The sequence below is a fragment of the Kogia breviceps genome, chromosome 9 (assembly GCF_026419965.1).
Source record: "Kogia breviceps isolate mKogBre1 chromosome 9, mKogBre1 haplotype 1, whole genome shotgun sequence".
Taxonomy (NCBI): domain Eukaryota; kingdom Metazoa; phylum Chordata; class Mammalia; order Artiodactyla; family Physeteridae; genus Kogia; species Kogia breviceps.
In genome coordinates, this window is record NC_081318.1 from 111096532 (window position 1) to 111123580 (window position 27049).

The following is a 27049-nucleotide window of genomic DNA, read 5'->3' on the forward strand; positions in this document are numbered from 1 at the left end:
TTCCTACGGATTTCCCCAACAATAGTCATTAAATAATAGGAACGGGGGCTTCCCTGGTGGCGCAGGGGTTGAGAGTCCGCCTGCCGATGCGGGGGACGCGGGTTCGTGCCCCAGTCCGGGAGGATCCCACGTGCCGCGGAGCGGCTGGGCCCGTGAGCCGTGGCCGCTGCGCCTGCGCGTCCGGAGCCTGTGCTCCGCAACGGGAGAGGCCACAAGCGTGAGAGGCCCACGTACCGCAAAAAATAATAATAATAATAATAATAATAGGAACGGGAATACTGTTAGTCATGTGGTGGTCCCTTTTAAGTCATTCATTATATTTAACACAATAAAAAACAACTTCAAGACAAGTCTCTGTGGATTTGAGGATGATTCATAAAAATGAACAATTAAGAGAATTTTAGAATGATTAGGGTACATGTCAAATGTTAAGAAGAAAATACATTGTTCTCTCATATTTTCCTTTTCAAGGCTCTCAAATTGATTCTGGATTGATCATCAGGTTTTTCTTTTGGTTTTGGGTCCTCACTAGTTTGGGTTCATTCTATTCAAGATAATACATTTTACAATCCCAACAGGAGCACTGCATGCTTTTGAAGGGGAAGGACGAAGTCCATGTGACCTGAAATCCAAAGGAAGAAAAGGTAAATGGGGGAGTCCCCCAACCAGACGGCAACGCTGCCTTTTTCTGCTTAGCATATGCAGAGGGTAACTATATATATATTGCATTTGTATCTCCTTTATTCTAAACCAAGAATCCTGGTTCTTAAAAAGACAGAATTAGAATTAGAACATCTCATAATTATTACAAAAGTCTCAGAATAACAATAATAACAACAATACCATCATCAATTATGATTACTGAAAACAGCTAAATTTTTAAATCTCTGTAATTCTTTTCCTCCCCCCAATTTTTCTTGCTGTATTTGTGTATCAGATCATATAACAGTATATAAGGAGGAGCTTGTAACATTCTTTATTTTAACGTCTATTTTATCTGATATGAGAATTGCTACTACAGCTTTCTTTTGATTTCTATTTGTATGAAATATCTTTTTCCATCCCCTCACTTTCAGTCTGTATGTGTCCCTAAGTCTGAAGTGGGCCTCTTGTAGACAGCTTATATATGGGTCTTGTTTTTGTATCCATTCAGCTAGCCTGTGTCATTTCATTGGAGTATTTAATCCATTCACGTTTAAGGTAATTATTGATAGGTATGTTCCTAATACCATTTTCTTAATTGTTATGGGTTTGTTTTTGTAGGTCCTTTTCTTCTCTAGTGTTTCCCACTTAGATAAGTTCCTTTAGCATCTGTTGTACAGCTGTTTTGGTGTGTCTGACTTCTCTTTGCTTTTGCTTGTTTTTAAAGCTTTTGATTTCTCCATCGATTCTAATGAGATCCTTGCCAGGTAGAATAATCTTAGTTGTAGGTTCTTCCTTTTAATCACTTTAGATATATCACGCCACTCCCACTTTAAATATATCATGCCACTCTCTTCTGGCTTGTAGAGTTTGTGCTGAGAAATCAGCTGTTAATCTTATGGGAGTTCCCATGTATGTTATTTGTCATTTTCCCTTGTTGCTTTGAATACTTTTTCTTTGTCTTTAATTTTTGTCAATTTGATTACTATGTGTCTTGGCGTGTTTCTCCTTGGGTTTATCCTGCCTGCTACTCTCTGTGCTTCCTGGACTTGGGTGGCTATTTCCTTTCCCATGTTAGGGAAGTTTTTGACTATTATCTCTTCAAATATTTTCTTTCTCTCTTTCTTTGCCTCCTGGGACCCCTATAATGCAAATGTTGTTACGTTTAATGTTGCCTCACAGGTCTCTTAGGTTGTGTTCATTTGTTTTCATTCATTTGTCTTTATTCTGTTCCATGGCAGCGAGTTTCACCCTTCTTTCTTCCAGCTCACTCATATGTTCTGCCTCAGTTATTCTGCTATTGATTTCTCCTACTTTATTTTATATTTCAGTTATTGTATTGTTCATCTCTGTTTTTTTTGTTCTTTAATTCTTCTAGGTGTTTGTTCTTTAATACTTATAAGTCTTTGTTAAACATTTGTCACATCTTCCTGATCTTTGCCTCTATTCTTTTTCCAAGATCCTGGATCATCTTCACTATCATTATTCTGAATTCTTTTTCTGGAAGGCTTCCTATCTCCACTTCATTTAGTTGTTTTTCTGGGGTTTTATCTTATTCCTTCATCTGGTACCTAGCCCTCTGCCTTTTCATCTTGTCTATCTTTCTATGAATGTGGTTTTTGTTCCACAGGCTGCAGGATTGTATTTCTTCTTGCTTCTGCTGTGTGCCGTCTGGTGGATGAGACTGTCTAAGAGGCTTGTGCAAGTTTCCTGATGGGAGGGACTAGTGATGGGTAAAGCTGGGTGTTGCTCTGGTGAGCAGAGCTCAGTAAAACTTTAATCCACTTGTCTTCTGATGTGTGAGATGGGTTCCCTTCCTGTTGGTTGTCTGGCCTGAGGCGACCCAACACTGGAGCCTACCTGGCTCTTTGGTGGAGCTAATGGTGACTCTGGGAGGGCTCACATGAAGGAGTACTTCCCAAAACATCTGCTGCCACTGTTCTTGTCCTCACAGTGAGCCACAGTTACTCCCCACCTCTGCAGGAGGTCTTCCAACACTAGCAGGTAGGTCTGGTTCAGTCTCCTATGGGGTCACTGCTCCTTCCTCTGGGTCCCGATGTGCACACTACTTTGTGTGTGCCCTCCAAGAGTGGAGTCTCTGTTTTCCCCAGTCCTGTTGAAGCCTCGCAATCAAATCCCGCCAGCCTTCAAAGTCTGATTTTCTAGGAATTCCTCCTCCTGTTGCCAGACCCCCAGGTTGGGAAGCCTGATGTGAGGCTCAAATGCAAATTATTCTCTTCTTAATAGAATATGGCACTATCTCTAAAAATGCTGAAATTAATGGTCTCCATTTTCTCAGCCTGATTCATTAATTTGTTAACCTTTATTTAGCAAATGGTAGATGGAAGGCTGCCAAACTAATAAACAGTCGACTTTTCTTTGTATCTTCCAGCATTCATAGCATTTGGTGGTAGAGATAATTGGCGCAGAATTCTTCATTTTATGCATTTGGGGGGGGTGGGGTGGAAACAATAAAAGGCCACTGAATGCTTTTACAAAAAGGATCTCTGACGGCTGTAGATCATGTTGTGAAAGTTATATTTACCCGGTGCTGCAGATGGTTTGAAATGATAGGCTTTTAGTTTACCACTTGGGATCACGATGACGAGCAGACTACTAAAGTTATTTTTGTATTAAAAGACTTGCACCATCAGTAAGTGAAGAATGTGAACTTAGAACATATTGATCTTGAAATGCACAATGATCCATATGTCAATGACTTAGACAATGAGACCAATCTGTGTTCATAACAATCATATTCACTTGAAAGAAAATTATGCAAAGAGAGGGTGAGAATCACTTTAAAGTTAAATGGAAATAAAAGTTGCATCTTCATAAATTTTGGTTCAAAGAGTCTCTGACTTGAAAGACACTTTCGAAGTTATACAAGCTTTCTGTTAAAGCTGGATTCACCATGTCACACTGTTCACTAAAACACGCCTATCTTTCCCATTCTGTCATTTGTTGCATCTGTACCTTCACTCTACTGCTTTCAACTGTGCCAGTGATAAAACCTTCCTGAAGACAGAGCCCTGAAGAGCAGGACCACAGACCTCCCTCAGAGCTGACATCAATTTGCTTTGGTGTTTATTTGACAATTATCAGATCTACTGTCTTAGCTAAGAGTGAGAATCCTTGAAGCAATCATTTAACCTTACCCTGGACTTTAAAACCAGAGCAACTTCCATTAGGACACTGGAAATGATCTTAACTCCAAAAAAAGAAGAAATAAACACACACACACACACACACACACACACACACACACACACATATTCATAGCAATACATCTGTATCTTCTAGTATGGATTCACTATTCTCACTGCTTTGACTGAAATTCTTAGAATCAAATTGTTGAAAGAAGCAGGAATTTTCCCATGTAACAATGTGATTTTATTTAAGAATGTATTCTGACTGGTTGCCTATTTTCACCTCAAACTATTGGAGTGGACTTTCAACTCTTTTCTCAAAGAACAATAAAAAATAAATAAATAAAAATGCAACTAGATATTTAAAACAATATATGACAATGAGAATAAAGTTATAGATAGAAATACGGAAGAAATAAGTTATCCCTTTCTATTGGTTTTGATTATTTACTATTTATATGAACTTAAAGAACTAAATTAAAACAGGCAGTTCTATAGAAAGCAGTAGCTTTGAGGTGATCTGTATTATTGGTGGTGATTTTTTTTTCAAGCAACTATTCTCAGAGCTGAATCTAGGTATATATGCTCAGCACCAGAAGGCCTATTGCTTATTCCAGCTAAAAGCCAATATAAGCTCTCTTAAGCAGAAGACCCATGAAGCGTCAGTGAAGGGGAAAAAGAAAGAGGGAGCTTCCAGCATATTCAGAGGGGAGGCCTAGTGAGCTCACCCTGACATCCATGGAACAGGCTGAATGCCTGTGGCAGGCTACCCAGCGCTGGAGAAATCCTTTTCAGATTTATCCAAGTAGCTGCATCAGGGCCCAGATCAGAGTCAGATCTTGTACCGATGGTCGCCTGTGATCCTTAGGACCTAGCAAAGGGCTTTCTTTCCACAAGGCAGACTTCTCATGTCTTAAAAGGAAGATCTCTCAGGCTGCCACACCACCAGTGGGAAGGTGAAGATTTGCAACAATTTCTGTGAATGGGTTAAAGGGTATATGTTGGCGTTGATGTCCTCTTTCTGGAAGGATTTGAAAGCCTAGTCTCTGCAGAAGCATAAGGAAGCCTTGCTGCCTTTTGACTAACATGATGCCTAGCCTGTGCTAACAGATTGCATCTCCCTTCAGCGAGAGTTATTTCCACATCATGAGAATGAAAGAGTGATCATAACAGGAAGCCAGTGTACCCAACTCCACTCCCACCATGACTGATGCCATGAGAAACATCTCCCCGTGGCAGTCACTAACAGCATAGTAAGCGCCAGGTCTGTGTGGGCTGTAAAGCACCCATATCCCTGTTTATGTCTGAGATTCTTCATTGCAAGTCTGCTGCTGGAAACATGGTCCCTTCTCAACACAGAACTGCCCTGCCTGGGTCTGCCCACTGCTTGGGATACTGGAATTGGAGGAGGCCAGCAAGACAGCCCGTTAGAGACAAGACAGTCGTTCACTGACTCCAGGGCTTGAAATGGCTACCATGGATTCCAAACAGAAGGTCAACAATTCAAAACCAAAGTACTGACTCCCTCTAATCACAGGTAAATTTTGGATCTAAGTTCCTTGCAGAGACTGGCTGGATTGGAGGCAAAATTTTTCTGAAGAATGTCCACACTGGACCTTTACACTGCATTCACCCCTCTGTCCGGATCATTGGCTTGGCTCCCAGGCAAACAAGACCCCGTATCTCACAATAAGGAGTGCTGAGCAGGGCCGGAAACCACTGCAAGCAGAAGTCAGAGGACCCAGAGTTAGAGAGAACCCCTTCCTCACTCTCACTTCTTTCTCATTTCTTCCTGTAAGAGAGGAGTCCAGCTTAAAGACGCAGAAGCTGAGGGGGAACTCCACTTTCAGGATGTGGTCCTGCCTCGGCTGATTGGGACAATGAACTCACACTTTCAGTGACCTAGCCACCGGTCCTCCAGTTCTCCACAGAGAGGTTATTGATCTGAAGTCCATAGCCAACATCATACTTGGGTTGAAACTCCAAATCCATTCCCACCAAAGTCAGAAAAAGACAGATTCCCACTATGGCACTAACTGATTTTGATCTAAAAGTTATAAACAATGGACCAGTACAAATAATCTATATTTTAGCAATGAAGACACAATGTTATTTCATCTGATTATTATGATGGCAACCTAGAAATCATTGACAATTAACTGAAATTATTAAAACAAGAACTAGAGGAAATAAGAGTTCAGAGTAATGGTTAGTGTTGAATGGCATACTAAATAATCAAATTACTTAATTTTATGTATATCAGCAATAACCAATTAAAAGTATTGAAGTGGGAGAAATCACATAACACTAGCAACAAAAAATAATATGTAAGTATTTAACAAGAACTCTGTAAAGGTTTTGTTAGAAAAGTTACATACTTTTCCTTAGAGGCAGAGTGGTAAACCTGAATGAATAGGAACAGAGCTCAGTATTATAAAGATGACAGTGATGGGTAAAATAATTTTAATTTGTTGGAATTTTATATGAATTTAAAATAGAATTTGGGGTAAGAGGTCACTAAATGGTTCTGCAGGGAGACAACTCTCTGTGAGCCTCTCAGTTTTTGTACATCTCTGCAGCAGAAGCACTTTTACAGGTTGTGTTCTGGAGTACCTGTTCAAGTATGTTCACGGAGCAAAGAGTCTTGGAAGACAGAGAGTAACTTTCTACGGAAGGTAGGTTGGTGTGTCCAGAATAACAAACGTGATATCTCCCTTCATGGCATACGTAAAATGGGTTTACCAGGAGCCCATCACAAAATATTTGGCCCATGGAACATTCACTACAATCTTTTGGTGAAAAATTTTTAATTTAAAATGTTTAAATAATTAAAATCATATAAAGGATGTTCTCTGACCATACTGAAATCACACTGGAAATCAATAACAGAAATATAACAGGAAAAGTTTCCCAACAATTGGACGTTAAACAAGACCCTTCTTCATAATCCATAAATCAAAGAGCAAGTCTCTTAAAAAATTATATAGATGGAATGAAAATAAAACTTATGAAAGTATGCAAAATGTGGCTAAAGTAGTGCAGAGAAGGAAATGCAGACCAAAGTATGCTTACAAGTCAATAATCTAAGTTCTTACCACAAGAATTTAGAAGAACAAAATAAATACAAAGCAAACACAGGAGGAAAATTATAAAGATAAAAGCAGAAACAAATGGAATTGAAAACAATAGAGAAACTCAATGAAATGAAAAGTACTTTCTTCAAAACATCAGTAAAATAGATGAAAAAGATCAATAAAGCTGAATTGAGAGAAGACACAAAGCAGCAATTTCAGGAATGAGACAGGATATCACTGCAAATGTTGCAACCATTAAAAGGATGATAAGGGAACATTGTAAACTCCTACATGGTCATAAAGTTGACAACTTAAGAAATGGACTTATTTCTCAAAAACCAGAAACTATCAAAATTCAACCAAGATGAAACAATTTGAATAATTCTATAACCACTGAGTTATTTGAATTTATAACTTAAAAACACTCAAAAGAGATTTCTACAGACCCACAGGGTTTCACTGGAGAGTTCTACCAAATCTGTGAAGAATTCGTATCAATATTACACAATCTCTTTCAGAAAACAGAGAAAGAGGAAATACTTTCTTAGTGCATTTCACAAAGGTAATATTACTCTGATACTAAAACAAGACAAAGACAGGACGGGGGGGGGGCGTAAGAGAGGGGGGGATGAGAAGAAAACTACAAACAAGTATCTTTCATGAATTTAAGTGTAAAAATCAACAACAAAATATATCCACGCTGAATCCAGCAATGCATAAAATAATGTGACACCAAGTGATGTCTATCATCTATCCCAGGAATGCAAGGCTAGTTTACCTTTTGAAAACGAATCATTGCAATCCAGTGTATCAAAAACAAAATCTATGTCTATATCCCTATCTATATCTATATCTATCTATCTATATATATATACACATAATCATATCAATTGATGCAGAAGAAGAATTTGGCAAAATCCAATACACACAAGAACTTCAACAAACTCAGAATAGAGGAGATATTCCTCTGTTCAATAAACAGCATCCACAAAACGTACAGCTAACATTATACATAATAATTACTTTGTACAATTAAAATCAATTAAATTAATGTCCTCAAATATGAGGAAATTAATAGAAAAACATAACTGAATGTATTTAAAACTAGGAAAGAGGCTTCCTGAGACAGATGTACACTCACCCTCAATAATGTAATGATTTGAAATCTGCTTTATTTTGACTTAGAAATAGCCAATGTCTTAAAATGTAAATATGCTGAATATTAAGTAAAACATGCATCAGCCAAGATTAGTCATTAGTCAACTTGCCCATTTAGAGAATACCAGGTGAAATTATTGTCTTAAACTATAAACTTCTAGTGAGGTTAAACTTAGTTATGGAACATAATATCATGGCCATAAAATGTACCTTGTTGTTTAACATCTGTGGAAAGGAAAATAGGAAGTAAATAAAAAGAAAATTTAGTGGTTAGATTCTAACACATAAGAAGTACAGAAACAGGTAGATAACTTGTTTTCCAATATGAAGAAATATACAGAAATCTGATGTGACATTATAATTCAGTAAAAATGAGCACAAAACATGGAGAATACTGCTATTGACACAATGAACACAGGAAATTTGAGGAAGACAGTCTCTGTTCCCAGGGAACTTTCCAAGTGAGAACCTGCTATTCAGAGCCCCTCTATTTCTCTTTAGAATTGAGTAGGTGGTTTTACATACTAAGGACTCTAGGGGAAGAAGGGCTGAAAGTTGGGGTGGAAGGGGACGTGCAGGGACAGTTGTCCTGAAAGTGAATGTGCGTGGTTTTTAAGGATGAAAGTTCCCACATCTCCTCAGCTGTGAAGGCACTGGAACCTGAGGAAAACATGTTACCAAAGGCTTGGGATCCCAGAAGCAACTGTACAATAGCACAGGAAAATTATGAAAGATGCAAGATTTTAAGTAACTATGACAAGACAATCAATGTAACTATTTCTGTAACTGTATCCACGGAAGAGCAATTTCTACATTGACACTCATGTAGGACAAAGAAGTATAAGGAGAAGGGTTTTGTTTGCTTTTGTTTCCTTTATAAGTTATCTTAAAATATTCAAGATTGATTTTGCAAGCAGAGAAAACGGTCCACACAGTGCGAAAGCAATTTTATCAGAGAATATCTTTCCTTTTGGGCTACAAAGTCTTTGTTACCAAGAAATACAGCATTTCAGGTATGTATTAGAAGAAAAAGGGAAAGTAAGTTACATTGATGAGTCAGCAAAATCTACCTATGTTAATTTTTTTCCCGAAAAATGAATCTGTTTCTGAAAGCAAAGGATATTTGAAGGCAAGGCTAGTAGAGTCTACAGCACCTGCACAGATATCGCTAAAGTCACCAATATGGGCTCTTCTCTCCTTCTGGGCATATGGAAACATACTTTTCCTACCTGCCTGTGGATAGGTGAGTAGAAATGATTTATGTCACTTCTAGACCGAGACACTAATTTCTGTGACACCCTGCTGTTCTGGCTGTTTCCCTGTTTCCATATCCTGAGTGACTGTGTGTGATAAAGACTCACTCCTCCAGCTCTTGCCAACCCCCCATGACTATCTTTCATGAAAGAAAAAAATATCAAGAATTTGTTCTTGCCACTAAAGCAAAACAAAAGCTGTCTTGACTAATAAAACAAACTCTGATTAATTAACATGCAATTTTTCAAAATTTATTAAATTATACCTTCCTAATAAAATTATTTTTTTCCTAAAATATGGAAAAATTTTTTGTACAGATAAGATTTTCTAATACTGAGAGGTAATTGTGAGAACTAAGACACATAATCATAATTAATTCCCACTATAGCCTATGAAGTAGACTTTATTTTCTAGTAATTTTTCCCTTATTTTACAGATAAGGAAACTGAGTACAGCAAAGTTAGCAGAGATTTGCCAAAGTTCACATGCTTAATGAAGGATGAACTCATAATTCAAACCCATATACTCTATTTTTTCTTACTATACACATTGCATCACAGGCTGTGGTTTTATAAAAGACATTCTCTAAGTGGACTTTTTAAAATCTTTAAACATAGAAGTGTATCTTCCTGAATTTTTAAATCTTTAAATAGCTTATAGTTTAAAATATTTAAGTAGCTTTAGTCATTACTAAGTATATGTAAATATAGATAAATAAATACACACATATGTACAATGAACTTTAAAAGATTAGAATATGATATAATGTTTTTGGTTTGTTTACCATTTTTAATCTTTAAAAATGCCAGTATTAAAAACACTTGATGACCCACATGTCAGTTTGGACCATATGAAACTGCTGATATTTGACTCATTTGAATGACTCATCTGTTAAATTAATAGAAAAAGCATGGTTTCTGTATTGAAAGAACCCTGAATTTGAATTTTAGCTCCATCATGTCTACTCAAGTGATTTGGGGCAAATGTCTTGGAATCTGTAAAGCTCGTTTCCTCATCTGTATAACAGGATGATAATACTTATTTTAAAAGATTTTTGTTAGAACTGAAAATCACATTTGCTTTTTCTTTTCCATAAAATAATTTACACTGTGCCTGCCTCACAGCAAAGTAAAAAGTGAATTAGGCTGTTTCAAATGTCATTAACAGAAGACTCATTGTTTTAAAGCCCATTATTTGGGAACACTCTGGGAATGTTAATATCATGACTCATCACCTCAACTGTATCAGGGTAAAGTGAATAAAAAGTGTCATCTGTAATCTGTAATTGGCACTCCATTATTTTTGCATACTTATTATTCCTATGTATTAATGATTTTTCAATAGACAATGAATATACATAATCATACTTGTGGTGATGCATTTCTTCCTGCTCAAGAGAATATTTTCAATTAGTTGCTTTTAATTGAACATTAGTAACTCTGTGGCTGTAGAAATAGATAAGGTGACTAGATGAGATTGTGAGAATTCATTTTCCATTTAAATGAATACAACTGAAACATTTTTTATCCTTCCCCAGAACCCATGGACATTTAAAAAATATCATATGCTGAGATTTTAAATTAATATTCAAGTGGAAGAGTTAAAATTTTTTAAAAAACAAGCAAAACATTTTTGTGGTATGGAGACATGAGACAATATCAAGCTGGTCACTAACTATGAGAACTTGGGTAAGTCCTTTGGTTTTTCTGAGTCTCAGGAACCCAAAAAAGGAAAACAAGGAAATGCTATTTATATTGCTGCTCTTACAGGGATATGTATAATGCTTATCTAGGTTTTTTGTCAATTATAAATTATTATACCAATCTGTATGTTTTTAATCTGTCTAGACTGAGAAATTTTGTCATATTTTCCAGTACCACAAAAATGTCATTAAAAAACACACCTATAGGGAGTGTTATAAACAGATTCTTCTTATTCTCATTTGATATCCAATTTGAAACTTCCAGTATTATTTTCAGAGGACACTGTTTTGGCTGGTATAGTTTGGTAATTTAACTTGACATTAAGTATAAAAAACTTTAATGGATGTGTTCATGTTTCAAGCATAAATATGTTCTTGTCTCTAGATTTTGTTAGTACTAGTAGTTTGGAAATTCCTCCTTCATCTACTTACAAGTGATTGACAAAATAAACTATGCTACACTATTTTTTTAAGTAAGAAGAAATGATGATTGATTTTCATTATCTGAATTTTAGGGGGTGATTATGACAAGAACATGTTTCTCAAAAAATGAGAATAAAAGGATTGAGGAAAAGAAAGTGCTAATTTATCTTAAGGCTGATGGAAGAATTACCTTTCTGTTAAGTACTTGTTCATAACTCTTATTATTATTCACGAATTGAACTTATATTTCTAGGATAAAATTTAATGGAAGTTGCTTTAACAAATAATTTCCAGATCCTGAGTTGAGTATCCTGTGAGGAAATTCAGTACACGTCCTGAGCTGAGGTATAGGCTGAGCTGTTTCATGAGGAACTCTGGTCTGAAGTGCTGGGGGCAAGGCCTCTGCATGGTGGCGCTATGAGCAAGTGAAATATGCAAGTGCTATGAGCAGACTAAGCACAAAGGGCAAAAAGGTGGATGGGTTAGACCTGAAGTGAGACTGCCAGATTTATGCCCTTTCCAGATGGAATGTGGATCATCTAGCAACAGGAGCCATGTGGCTGACAGGGTCTTGGTACTCCAGCCAGGTGTCAGGCCTGAGCCTCTTAGATGGGAGAGCTGAGTTCAGGACAATGGACCACAAGAGACCTCCTGGTCCTATGTAGTATCAATTATCAATGGCTCTCCCAGAGATCTCTGTCTCAAAGCTAAGACCCAGCTCCACTCAATGACCAACAAGCTCCAGTACTGGACACCACATGCCAAACAACTAGCAAGACAGGAACACAACTCCATCCATTAGCAGAGAGGCTGCCTAAAATCATAATAAGCTCACAGACACCCCAAAACACATCACCTGACGTGTTCCTGCCCACCAGAAAGAAAAGATCCAGCCTCATCCACCAAACACAGGCACCAGTCCCCTCCACCAGGAAGCCTATACAACCCACTGAACCAACCTTACCCACTGGGGGCAGAAACCAAAAACACTGGGAACTACGAACCTGCAGCCTGTCAAAAGGAGACCCCAAACACAGTACGTTAAGCAAAATGAGAAGACAGAGAAAAACACAGCAGATGAAGGAGCAAGGTAAAACCCACCAGATCAAACAAATGAAGAGGAAATAGGCAGTCTACCTAAAAAAGAAGTCAGAGAACTGATACTAAAGATGATCCAAAATCTTGGAAATAGAATGGAGAAAACACAAGAAATGTTTAACAAGGACCTAGAAGAACTAAAGAGCAAACAAACAATGATGCACAACACAATAAATGAAATTAAAAATTCTCTAGAAGGAATCAATAGCAGAATAACTGAGGCAGACAAACAGAAAAGTGACCTGGAAGATAAAATAGTGGAAATAACTACTGCATAGCAATATAAAGAAAAAGGAATGAAAAGAATTAAGGACAGTCTCCGAGACTGCTGGGAAAATATTAAATGCTCCAACATTCGAATTATAGGGGTCCCAAAAGAAGAAGAGAAAAAGAAAAGGACTGAGAAAATATTTAAAGAGATTATAGTTGAAAACTTACTTAATATGGGAAAGGAAACAGCCAATAAATCCAGGAAGAACAGAGGGTCCCATACAGGATAAATCCAAAGAGAAACACACCAAGACACATACTAATCAAACTATCAAAAATTAAATACAAAGAAAAAAAATTGAAAGCATCAAGGGAAAAGCAACAAATAACATACAGGGGAATCTCCCTAAGGTTAACAGTTGATCTTTCAGCAGAAACTCTACAAACCAGAAGGGAGTGGCAGGACATATTTAAAGTGATGAAAGGGGAAAACCTACAACCAAGATTATTCCAACCCAACCAGCAAGGATCTCATTCAGATTCAACAGAGAAATTAAAAGCTTTACAGACAAGCAAAAGCTGAGAGAATTGAACACCACCAAACCAGCTTTACAACAAATGCTAAAGGAACTTCTTTAGGCAGGAAACACAAGACAAGGAAAAGACCTACAAAAACAAACCCAAAACAATTAAGAAAATGGTAATAGGAACATACATATCGATAATTACATTGTTATGTAAATGTAAATGGATTAAATGCTCCACCCAAAAGACACAGACTGGTTGAATGGATAGAAAAACAAGAGCCGTACATATGCTGTTTACAAGAGACCCATTTCAGACCTAGGGACACAAAGAAACTGAAAGTGAGAAGATGGAAAAATATATTCCATGCATGGAAATCAAAAGAAAGCTGGAGTAGCAATTCTCATATCAGAAAAAATAGACTTTAAAACAAAAACTATTACAAGAGAAAAAGAAGAACACTACATAATGATCAAGGGATCAATCCAAGAAGAAGATATAACAATTGTAAATATTTATGCATCCAACATAGGAACACTTCAATATAAAGAAAATGCTAACAGCCATAAAAGGGGAAATTGATAGTAACACAATAATAGTAGGGAACTTTAACACACCACTTTCACCATTGGACAGAACATTCAAATTGCAAATAAATAAGGAAACAAAAGCTTTAAATAACACATTAAACAAGATGAACTTAATTCATATTTATAGGACATTCCATCCAAGAACAACAGAATACACTTTATTCTCAAGTGCTCATGGAACATTCTCCAGGATAGACCATATCTTGAGTCACAAATCAAGCCTTGATAAATTTAAGAAAATTGAAATCATATCAAGTATCTTTTCCGACCACAACACTATGAGACTACATATCAATTACAGGAAAAAAATCTGTAAAAAATACAAACACATGGAGGCTAAACCATACACTACTAAATAACCAAGAGATCACTGAAGAAATCAAAGAGGAGATTAAAAAATTACCTAGTAACAAATGACAATGAAAACACTACAACCCAAAACCTATGGGATGCAGCAAAAGCAGCTCTAGGAGGGAAGTTTTTAGGAACACAATCTTACCTCAAGAAACAAGAAAAATCTCAAATAAACAACATAACCTTACACCTAAAGCAAATAGAGAAAGAAGAAGAAGAAGAACAACAACAACAAAAAAAAAAACTAAAGTAAGCAGAAGGAAGGACATCATAAAGATCAGATCAGAAATAAATGAAAAAGAAATGAAGGAAACAATAGCAAAGCTCAATAAAACTAAAGGCTGGTTCTTTGAGAAGATAAACAAAATTGATAAACCGTTGACCAGATTCATCAAGAAAAAAAGGGAGAAGATTCAAAACAACAGAATTAGAAATGAAAAAAGAGAAGTAACAACTGACACTGCAGAAATACAAAGGATCATGAGAGATTACTACAAGCAACAGTATGACAGTAAAATGGACAACCTGGAAGAAATGGACAAATTCTTAGAAAATCACAACCTTCCAAGACTGAACCAGGAAGAAATAGAAAATATAAACAGACCAATCACAAACACTGACATTGAAACTTTGATTAAAAAATCTTCCAACAAACAAAATCCCAGGACCAGATGGCTTCACAGGTGAATACTATCAAACATTTAGAGAAGAGCTAACACCTATCCTTCTCAAACTCTTCCAAAAGATAGCAGAGGGAGGAACACTCCCAAACTCATTCTATGAGGCCACCATCACCCTGATACCAAAACCAGACAAAGACGTCACAAAGAAAGAAAACTACAGGCCACTATCACTGATGAACATAGATGCAACAATCCTCAACAAAATACTAGCAAATAGAATCCCACAGCACATTAAAAAGATCATACACCATGATCAAGTTGGGTTTATCCCAGGAATGCAAGCATTCTTCAATATACACAAATCATTCAATGTGATACACCATATTAACAAATGAAGGATTAAAAGCATATGATAATCTCAATAGAGGAAGAAAAAGCTTTTGACAAAATTCAACACCCATTTATGATAAAAACTCTCCAGAAAGTAGGCATAGAGGGAAGCTACCTCAACATAATAAAGGCCATATATGGCAAACTCACAGCCAACACTGTTCTCAATGGTGAAAAACTGAAACCATTTCCTCTAAGATCAGGAACAAGATAAGGTTGCCCACTCTTACCCCTATTATTCAACATGGTTTTCAAAGTTTTAATCACAGCCATCAGAGAAGAAAAAGAAATAAAAGGAATCCAAATCAGAAAAGAAGAAGTAATACTGTCACTGTTTGCAGGTGACATGATACTATACATAGAGAATCCTAAAGATGCTACCAGAAAACTACTAGAGTTACTCAATGAATTTGGTAGAGTAGTGGGATACAGAATAAATGCACAGAAATCTCTTGTGTTGCTCTACACTAATGACAAAAAGTCTGAAAGAGAAATTAAGGAAACACTCCCATTTACCACTGTGACAAAAAGAATAAAACACCTATGAATAAACCTACCTAAAGATACAAACGTTCTGTATGCAGAAAACTATAAGACACTGATGAAAGAAATTAAAGATGATACAAACAGTTGGAGGTGTACACCATGTTCTTAAGTTGGAAGAATCAATATGGTGAAAATGACTATACTACCCAAAGCAATCTACAGATTCAATGCAGTTCCTATCAAACTACCAATGGCGTTTTTCACAGAACTAGAACAAAATGTTCCACCATTTGTATGGAAACACAAAAGATCTCAAATAGCCAAAACAAACTTGAGAAAGAAAAACGGAGCTGGAGGAATCAGGCTCCCTGACTTCAGACTACACTACAAAGCTACACTAATCCAGACAGTATGGTGTTTGCACAAAAACAGAAATACAGATCAATGGAACAGCATAGAAAGCTCAGAGATAAACCCATGCACATGGAGAAAAGACAGCCTCTTCAATAAATGGTGCTAGGAAAACTGGACAGCTACATGTATAAGAATGAAATTAGAATACTCCTTACACCATAAACAAAAATAGACTCAAGATGGATTAAAGACCTAAATGTAAGGCCAGACACTAGAAAACTCTTAGAGGAAAACATAGGCAGAACACTCTGACATAAATCACAGCAAGATCCTTTCTGACCCGCCTCCTAGAAAAATGGAAATAAAAACAAAAATAAACAAATGGGGCCTACTGAAACTTAAAAGTTTTTGCCCAGCAAAGGAAACTGTAGACAAGACAAAAAAACAACATTCAGAATGGGAGAAAATATTTGCAAATGAAACAACTGACAAAGGATTAATCTCCAAAATACACAAGCAGCTTATGCAGCTCAATTTCAAAAATATAAACAACCCAATCCAAAAATGGCCAGAAGACTAAATAGACATTTCTCCAAAAAAGATATAGAGATTGCCAACAAACATATGAAAGGATGCTCAACATCACTAATCATTAGAGAAAGGAAAATCAAAACTACAATGAGGTATCACCTCACACTGGTCAGAATGACCATCATCAAAAAGTCTACAAACAATAAACGCTGGAGAGGGTGTGGAGAAAAGGGAACCCTCTTTGCACTGTTGGTGGGAATGTAAATTGATACAGCCACTATAGAGAATAGTATGGAGGTTTGTTAAAAAACTAAAAATAGAACTACCTTATGACCAAGCAATACCACTACTGGGCATATACCCTGAGAAAACCATAATTGAAAAAGAGTCATGTACCTCAATGTTCATTGCAACCCTATTTACAATAGCCAGGACATGGAAGCAACCTAAGTGCCCATCGACAGATGAATGGACAAAGAGAGTGTGGCATATATATATATAATGGAATATTACTCAGTCATAAAAAGAAGTGAAATTGAGTTATTTGTAGTGAGATGGATGGACCTAGAGTCTGTCATACAGAGTGAAGTAAGTCAGAAAAAGAAAAACAAATACCGTATGCTAACACATATATTTGGAATCTAAAAAAACTGGTCATGAAGCACCTAGGAGAAGGACAGGAATAAAGATGCAAATGTAGAGAATGGACTTGAAGACATAGGGAGGTGGAAGCATAAGCTGGGATGAAGTGAGAGAGTGACATTGACATATATACACTACCAAATGTGAAATAGATAGCTAGTGGGAAACAGCCACATAGCACAGAGAGATTAGCTCGGTTCTTTGTGACCACCTAAAGCTGTGGGGTAGGAAGGGTGGGAGGGAGATGCAAGAGGGATGGAATATGGGGATATATGTGTATGTATAGCTGATTCACCTTGTTATACAGCACAAATTAACACAGCATTGTAAAGCAATTATACTCCAATAAATATGTTAAAAAATAAATTAAAATTAAAAAAATTAAAAAAGAATTTCTGCTCTCCACCTTTTTCCATTATTCTAATCCAAATCATTTTTGCCAGCCTTAGATATGTAATTATCTCATTCAGATGGCTGCTTTTTGTGTTGAGGGGATTATATTTGAATACTAAATTTTATGTGAGCTCTGATCTAACAATACGTATAAAAATAGCCCATTGGACTAGTTCTGAATTTAGAAAAACATGTAATTTTGCCTCTATTTTCTTCTGGTATTATTCAAATTGCCATATTAAATAGACAAAGCAGTAAAATTTTAGCTGAGCTTTTACATTTCAGCATAGCTAAGAAGTAAATTTAGAGAATGATGATGACACACTTAACACCAGACTTGAAATTCCATTCATTCCTCCAAACATTCTTCAGAAAATTTCCTTGGCAAGCAGTAGCATGGCTTTTTATGGCTTTTTAACACTTCAGACCATAGGTTTACATGTCTTTGACCAAACCAGGTCCAAGGTCTCCATTGCAAAAAGAATGCATGCATGAATAAGCAGGAATCTAGTCTTCTAGCATTTTCTGCCATCAGGGATCATTCTGGGGTGTGATGTGGCCAAAGTACATTTTGGTATAAATGAGGAATAATAAACCCTATTTTCTATTAAATATCTTTTTTTGCAAAAAAAAAAAAAGAGAGAGAGAGAGAGAAATTTTATTGCTACTGCATTCAAAATCACTCTCTTTACATCTTTTATGATGTAAAAATTTGCAATTATACTGTAGACTTTATGAGACAGCAAAATAAACAAGCAAACCAAAAAAAGCAGAACATATCAGTAATCTGTCCTACTGGCGGAAACAAGAAACTCTGAAATGCAGATAGAGAATCCTAAATAACCTGTAAAGAAGGTTTGCTGAAGGCCATTAATACATGACACCAATTTTATTTGCTAATTCTGATAGTGAAAGATTCCACACTTTCTATAAATATGTAATTGTCTTAATATTCCAAATGTTAATACTTTGCTTTAAAAACAAAATATCCTACACACAGCAGGCACTCTGAAAATACTCATTGATTGTTGGTTAGATTTGATTTAGGGGAGGTCATCTAAAGGGGAATAGATTTCCAATTAAACAATAACTGCTTGGCAGAAAAGAGATGAATGAAAGAAGAGATGCATGGGTCCCCTGGAGCCACATTTTCTTCTCCTTTTGGAGCACTGTGGCATCTAATGCTAATGACCACAAAATTACATTTTTATCTGGGCATGTCTTTTGTAATCCATCTACTAGTGTCATACGATTTACTCTATTGCTTACACACACACAAAAATCTAAGAATCATTATTGGCAACTTTCTCCCCCTTATCCCTTTTTAAATCCATTATCAATTTGACTGATACCTTTCAGATAGGTCTTTTTTTTATGTTTTATTTTATTGAAGTATAATTGATTTAAAACATTGTGTTGGTTTCTGGGGTACAGCAAAGTGATTCAGTTATACATATATACAATAGTTTGCATCTACTAATCCCAAACTCCCAGTCCATCCCTCCCCATCTACCCCTCCCCCTTAGCAACCACAAGTCTGTTCTCTAAGTCTGCGAGTTTGTTTCTCTTTTGCAGGTAAGTCCATTTGTGTAATTTTTTTAGATTCCAGATATAAGTGATATCATATGGTATTTGTCCTTCTCTGTTTGACTTATTCACTTAGTATGATCATCTTTAGGTCAAATACATCTTAGTCTTTTTCTCATGTTTCTGTCCTCCCATCACCTTGTGCTTAGCTATGTCCACCATCCTTCAGCTCTCAGATTAAATGTCAGGTGCTCTTCTTGACTACTCCAAATCTTATTCCTATCATAACATCCCGTTTGGTTAATTTCTTGTGCTTATCACAATCTATAGTCCTTTTCTTACATTTTCATAAATGTCATTCCTACTTTGTAAGTTCCATAAAGGCAAAGACCTTGTCCATCTTTTCATGTATCTAACCCGAAGCCTGATGTACAGTTTGTGCACAATTGTGTTTTTTGAAGAAAAATAAAAATATGGTCTCCCTTCATCCATATTTTACTCCCCAAATCTCCCTAACACATTATAGGTGGAGTAATTATTTAAAGAAAAAATTGGATCATGTTGTCATGCTTATTATTGCTTTTGATACTATATGTTGGGTTTTCCATTTCTTGAAAACATTGGAACTAATAGCAAATGGAACTTCACCAAAGACATTTTCCTGCCATTCCCCACCCCCTTGGCTGGATTAGGACCTTCCTCCTCTCTCCACCCCACTGCATGGCACTTTGAATTTACTCTTCAAATCAATGATCTGGGATGTAAGTCTGCAATGCTTTTGCTCTTTGCATTTTGTCCTTCTCATTCACTGGGGGAAGGGACCACATTAGGCTTGGCCACCACCACTCTCATTACACCAAGCTCCATGCCAGGCATGTTGGTCAGTACCAAAGAACGATGGTCAAAAATGAATTCATGATATTTTAATAGAATATCAGATACTTTTTCCTTCTGGAGGTAAATTTTCATTTTTTTAAATTTGACTATGTGGACACCAAATATTTGCTGCTTTCTGGAACAATTTCCACCTGCTACTAGTAATTACTTTTTCAGATCAAATCATTTACTTTTTCTTTTTGACTTTTTCCTCAACTATGCTACGGATTTTTTAATTGCATTTTTATTGAAGTATAGTTAACTTACAATGTTATGTTAGTTTTAAGTGTACAGCAGAGTGATTCAGTTATACATATATATGTATACATATATTCTTTTTTCAGATTCTTTTGTTTATATTATTGCTAGATATTGAGTATAGTTCCCTGTGCTATACAGTAGGTCCTTGTTGTTTACATATTTTATATACAGTAGTGTGTATATGTTAATTCCAAACTCCTAATTTATCTCTGCCCCTCCCCCACCTGCCCTGCTGTGCCCTTTGGTAACCATAGTTTGTTTTCTGTGTCTTCACATCTTTTACTTTTGATGTTTTTTTTGAGCCATATCTGTGGGTCTCCTCCTGAGGAATTTCTATATTTTTCATAGTGAGAAATACTACTAAGAATCACTTATATTTTTATCACTTATAAATGCTTCCCAAATGCTGTGCCTTGTAAATGCATTTTCTCTTTCACATCTCACATTAACACTCTTGGGTAGTTATTAACCTCCATTTTAGAGATAAGGAATTTGATTCTTAAGATGCAGCAAATTGGGATTTGGAACAATGTAGTTTTAACTTGACTCCTACATACTGTTCTATCTCCTTATCAATTTCTGAGGTTAGACTAGGAAGTTGGAAAAAGTATGGCTTTTGAAAGGCTGAGTTATAAACCACCACACAGATTGAATGGAAGACTGTTATAGTGAACCATCTTTTTCCTGTTTGTTCACATCCTTAGTATTTTACACAGCTGCTCAGACATTTATATCCTCTGCAGGTGAATTTAAAGGAGGGTCTTTGGGCCTGAAGGTGGTATCTTTACTATGGAAATGTGGTGCCCATCGAGGAGCTCTACACCAAGACTGCATGTGGGCAAGTGACTGGTCAGGAAACACCCTCCCTTTCCTCAAGCCTCACAAACCCTCTTGTACTGGAGATAAAATTTAAAAATCTAAGAGACCACAAGAGATTGACCCCAAATTTATCAATTTGTTAGGTTGAAAGTCTGTGTCTATGGAAGAGCAGGATTAAAAGCTAGGTAGCAACTGTCTACTCACCATTGTAAAACTGGGGTCCCATCTGTGGGACAAATAAAGAGGATCTCTTTTAAGCGCTGGCAAAGGTCAGTGGACTGCAGCTGCATGAAATTAGTTTAACTCCTGTGATGCTTAATCTTTGGTGTCAACTTGACTGGGCCACAGGCTTCTCAGATTAAACACTATTTCTGGGTGTGTCTGTGAGGGTGTTTCTTTATGAAATTAGCATTTGAATCTGTGGGCTTTGTAAAGTAAATCACCCTCCCCAATGTGGGTAGGTATTACCCAATCTGCGAGGGCCTGAATAGAACAAGAAGTGGAGTAAGGAAAGATTCGCCCCCTTCCTGCCTTTCTGCTGAGCTAGGCCATCTCATCTTTTCCTGCTCTTGCACTGGGACTTACACCACTGGCTCCCCTGGTTCCCAGGCCTTCAGATTCAGATTGGAATTATACCACCAGCTTTCCTGGGTCTCCACTTTGCAGACAGCAGATCCTGGGATTTCTCAGACTCCTTAATAATATGAGCCAATTCCTCATAGTCAAACAATCTCTCTGTCACTATATATATATATATATATGTATGTCTACATACATGCACACACACACATTATATACATTTCTCTTTCCAAGGGATGTGAATAATTGACTATCAAACATTTGAAATATCTATACACATGACATATAGAGGTACTTCATTCACCCACTGTGTCCTATACTCTGTGCTGGTATCTGGAATGCACTGGTGAATTCAATCCAGACTGAGCCCTCCAGGAAGTCATAGTCCCAGGAGGAGAGAGATGGGGGCAATCTCAGTGCCAAAACAAAGTGAGCAATAGCAAGAAGGGTAACATAGGGTGCTAAAAAAGTAAGGAGGTAGAACCCCTGGTACCTCACAAAAGACTTTTGGAGGAGGGGTCAGTGAAATGAAATCTTGAAGAAGGAAGAACATTTAACCATATTGAGGAAGAGGAGAGCTCTTCTAGGCTGAGAGATTCACGTCTGAAGGCCTACTTGCATATAAGCATGGCTCATCCAGGGAACTTCAAATAGTTCAAATAGATGGTAGAACAGTATGAGTGACCAGAGGAGAGGTAAAGAAGGTTCATGATATGAAGGACCTTGTATTCATTTGTGTAGAATTCACCTGCAAGTCAAAGGCAAGAAGTGAAAAGATCAGAACCAGTGAGCATCACAGTTAGCTCCAGATTACCAGTATGTGTTCAGGGTGGCTACTGGGAAGATCTTCCTTGGGAGGGCTCAGGCCGTCCTGTGGCCCATGAAGCAGAAAGCTGTGCTGGTCCAGGCTCAGCCTACGGAGACTGGGAAGCAAAGACAAGGAGCCAGGGGAGTTCAGGGGGACGATTGAAAGGATGGCTCATTGCAAGATGTCAGAAGAGTAAAGAACTGCAAAGAGGAATAAATTAATGAATAAAAAAATGGTGATGGGAAACAGGGACTTGTCTTGCGATGGAAAAAGCATTGCAGTGGGAACAAATGAATGAGTGTCAAGGCAGGGAAGTTAGGCTCTATAACTTTCTTAAAGTTGAATTTCAGATACATATGTAATTGAAATCAATCTTTTCTCATGTTAAGATTCCATAATATCATTGTATTTAATTGCATACAATTTGTGTACCATAAAACAATAAGAAATGTGTTATGCTCCTGGAATGTACCACTTCCATTATTCTGACTGGAGTTTGATTCACCTTCAAATTCTGAAAGGTTATCCTGCAACCGAAAAGCTGTTTGATAAACAACTAGCACTTGAGGATGAATATTAAACTAATGTCCTGTGCATTGTTCATATTCTTTCACAGCTTGCACAAATTTCAATTTTTATAATGTCATTTAACATCTATAGGAAGTGAATTATTTGTAGATATTAATCACACAAGATTATTTCCCTTTTAAGGATTTCCTCTATTGGTAGCCATTCAAATCAATATCCACCAGCCAAAATAGAAAATGAATATCTGATTAATATCTGTTGCTTAATTAACATTGTTCTCATTTATTGTGAGTCTTGTTCACCAATTGATCTAACAGTGAGGCATTGTTTCATAACTTCCTTTTATCTGATTCTTTTAACTTTGCCATTCAACTTCAAGTTCTATTTAATGCTCCTTGGCAGTATTGCAATAACTCTCTTCTTTTGTGTAGCAAACTGTTCCCCACCAAAAGAAGGTGCTGGATGTTCTATGCTAAAATATCACTGGAAAGCTCTGGGTTAAACTCTGTTGACTGAATAACATTTTAAAGTTCATTTTGAACTCCCAGGGTCATTCAAAACGATGTTTCCCAAACCTATTTTGTTGAGTTCCTTTTTCAATTAGTTCTAGTGGGGCTAGAATTACCTCAGGATATCTCCTTGAAAAGCTCTGTTCTAAATGCTACATCTGACTTGACATTTTCCTCACATCTGCTGACCAGTTACCTAGCTTTCAAAAAACATATACAGTTTCTCATTGACTATAGAAAAATGTTGATATTATTGAGTAGAAATCCACAATTTGACACAAACTCACTCCTGTTCTATGACATCCCACTACACACCTGTTGTGTGGACATGATAGTCAGTGCTCAAATACTCCATCCATGTTTACATAATACTATATTCCAGTTTTTCGGCAGGAATATCTTTCCCACCTAGCCATATCCTGCCTTCCATTCATGGCACAGGTAATACTTTTCTTTAAGAACTCCATTTTTTACCACCTTTTAAAAAGAGTCTAAAATTTTTACTACAGACTACACAGCCTTTAAATGTCTCTCCTGCATCTCCAACACTTTCTAGAAATTCACTTTCATTATCACAAAGCCCTTCTCATTTCAGAGACTGCCACGCTTATTCCCTTTGCCTAAACTATTTTTTAACCCTTTGTTTCCATCATACTCTCCTTCACTGCATTCAGTCTCACCTGAAATACCTCCTCTTCTAAGAGGTCCTCCTTAACAACTCTATTAGTATAGCAGCTTCTTTGTAGCCTCCACTCTTAAATGTTTCCTTCATCCTTATTATTTATTAACATGACATTTTATTTATTGGTGTATTGTCTCTCCTACAAGAATGCGAGCTCTATCACAGAAAGGACCTGGATTCTTCTGTTCAGTGTGTTTTTCTATTATCTCTTCACCATGGAAGAGTTTTTGACTGAATAAATATATATATATATATGACATATACAAATTATTGAATTTATTTATTTTTGTATTTTTAAAAAAATCTTTGTTGGGGTATAATTGCTTAACAATGGTGTGTTGGTTTCTGCTTTGTAACAAAGTGAATCACTTATACATATACATATGTTCCCATATCTCTTCCCTTTTGTGTCTCCCTCCCTCACACCCTCCCTATCCCACACCTCTAGGTGGTCACAAAGCACCGAGCTAATTTCCCTGTGCTACGTGGCTGCTTCCCACTGGCTATCAATTTTATGTTTGGTAGTGTATATATGTCCATGCCACTCTTTCACTTTGTCACAACTTACCCGTCCCCCTCCCCGTATTGTCAAGTCCATTCTCTAGTAGGTCCGTGTCTTTATTCACTTCGTGCCCCTAGGTTTTTAATGACCAATATTTGTTTGTTAGTTTTAGATTCCATATATATCTGTTAGCATACAGTATTTGTTTTTCTCTTTCTGACTAACTTCACTCTGTATGACAGACTCTAGGTCCATCCACATCACTACAGATAACTCAATTTCGTTTATTTTTATGGCTGAGTAATATTCCATTGTACATATGTGCCACATCTTCTTTATCCATTCATCTGTTGATGGACACTTAGGTTGCTTCCCTATGCTGGCTATTGTAAATAGAGCTGCAATGAACATTTTGGTACATGACTCTTTTTGAATTATGGTTTTCTCAGGGTATATGCCCAGTACTGGGATTGCTGGGTTGTATGGTAGTTCTACTTTTAGTTTTTTAAGGAACCTCCATACTGTTCTTCATAGTGTCTGTATCAGTTTACATTCCAATCAACAGTGCAAGAGGGTTCCCTTTTCTCCACACCCTCTCCAACCTTAATTGTTTGTAGATTTTTTGATGATGGCCATTCTGACCAGTGTGAGATAATTTCTCATTGTAGTTTTGATTTGCAATTCTCTAATGATTAATGATGTTGAGCATTCTTTCATGTGTTTGTTGGCAATTTGTATATCTTCTTTGGAGAAATGTCTATTTAGGTCTTCTGCCCATTTTTGGATTGGGTTTTTGTTTTGTTGATATTGAGCTCCATGAGCTGCTGGCAAATTTTGGAGATTAATACTCTGTCAGTTGTTTCATTTGCAAATATTTTCTCCCATTCTGAGGGTTGTCTTTTGGTCTTGTTTATGGTTTCCTTTGCTGTGCAAAAGATTTTAAGTTTCATTAGGTCCCATTTGTTTATTTTTGTTTTTATTTCCATTTCTCTAGGAGTTGGGTCAAAAAGGATCTTCCACTGATTTGTGGCATAGAGTGCTCTGCCTATGATTTCCTCTAAGAGTTTGAAGGTGTCTGGTCTTACATTTAGGTCTTTAATGAATTTTGAGTTTATTTTTGTGGATGGTGTTAGGGAGTGTTCTAATTTCATTCTTTTACATGTAGCTGTCCAGTTTTCCCAGCACCAATTATTGAAGAGGCTGTCTTTTCTCCACTGTATATTCTTGACTCCTTTATCAAAGATAAGGTTGCCATATGTACGTGGGTTTACCTCTGGGCTTTCTATCTGTTCCATTGATCTATATTTCTGTTTTTGTGCCAGTACCATACTATCCTGATTACTGTAGCCTTGTAATATAGTCTGAAGTCAGGGAGCCTGATTCCTCCAGCTCCATTTTTCGTTCTCAAGATTGCTTTGGCTATTCGGGGTCTTTTGTGTTTCCATACAAATTGTGAAATGTTTTCTTCTAGTTCTGTGAAAAATGCCAGTGGTAGTTTGATAGGCATTGCATGGAATCTGTAGATTGCTTGGAGTAGTAGTCATTTTCACAGTGTTGATTCTTCCAATCCAAGGACATGGTATATCTCTCCGTCTATTTGTATCATCTTTAAATCTTTCATCATTGTCTTATAATTTTCTGCATAAAGGTCTTTTGTCTCCTTAGGTAGGTTTATTTCTAGATATTTTATTCCTTTTGTTCCAGTGGTAAATGGGTGTGTTTTCTTAATTTCACTTTCAGATTTATCATCATTAATTTATAAGAACGCCAGAGATTTCTGTGCATTAATTTTGCAACCTGCTACTTTACCAAATTCATTGAGTAGCTCTAATAGTTTTCTGGTAGCATCTTTAGGATTTTCTATGTATAGTATCATGTCATCTGCAAACAGTGACAGCATTACTTCTTCTTCTCTGATATCAATTCCTTTTATTTCTTTTTCTTCTCTGATTGCTGTGGCCAGAACTTCCAAAACTATGTTAAATAAGAGTTGTGAGAGTGGGCCAACTTTTCTTGTTCCTGATCTTAGTGGAAATGGTCTCAGTTTTTCACCACTGATGACATTGTTGGCTGTGGGATTGTCATATATGACCTTTATTATGTTGAGTAAATCTCCATCTATGCCTACTTTCTGGAGGGTTTTTATCATAAATGGGTGTTGAATTTTGTTGAAAGCTTTCTCTGCATCTATTGAGACGATCACATGGTTTTTCTCCTTCAAGTTGTTAATATAGTATATCCCGTTGATTGATTTGCGTATATTGAAGAATCCTTGCATAAGGATTATGCAAGGAATAAACCCCACTTGATCATGGTGTATGGTCCTTTTAATATGCTGTTGGATTCTGTTTGCTAGTATT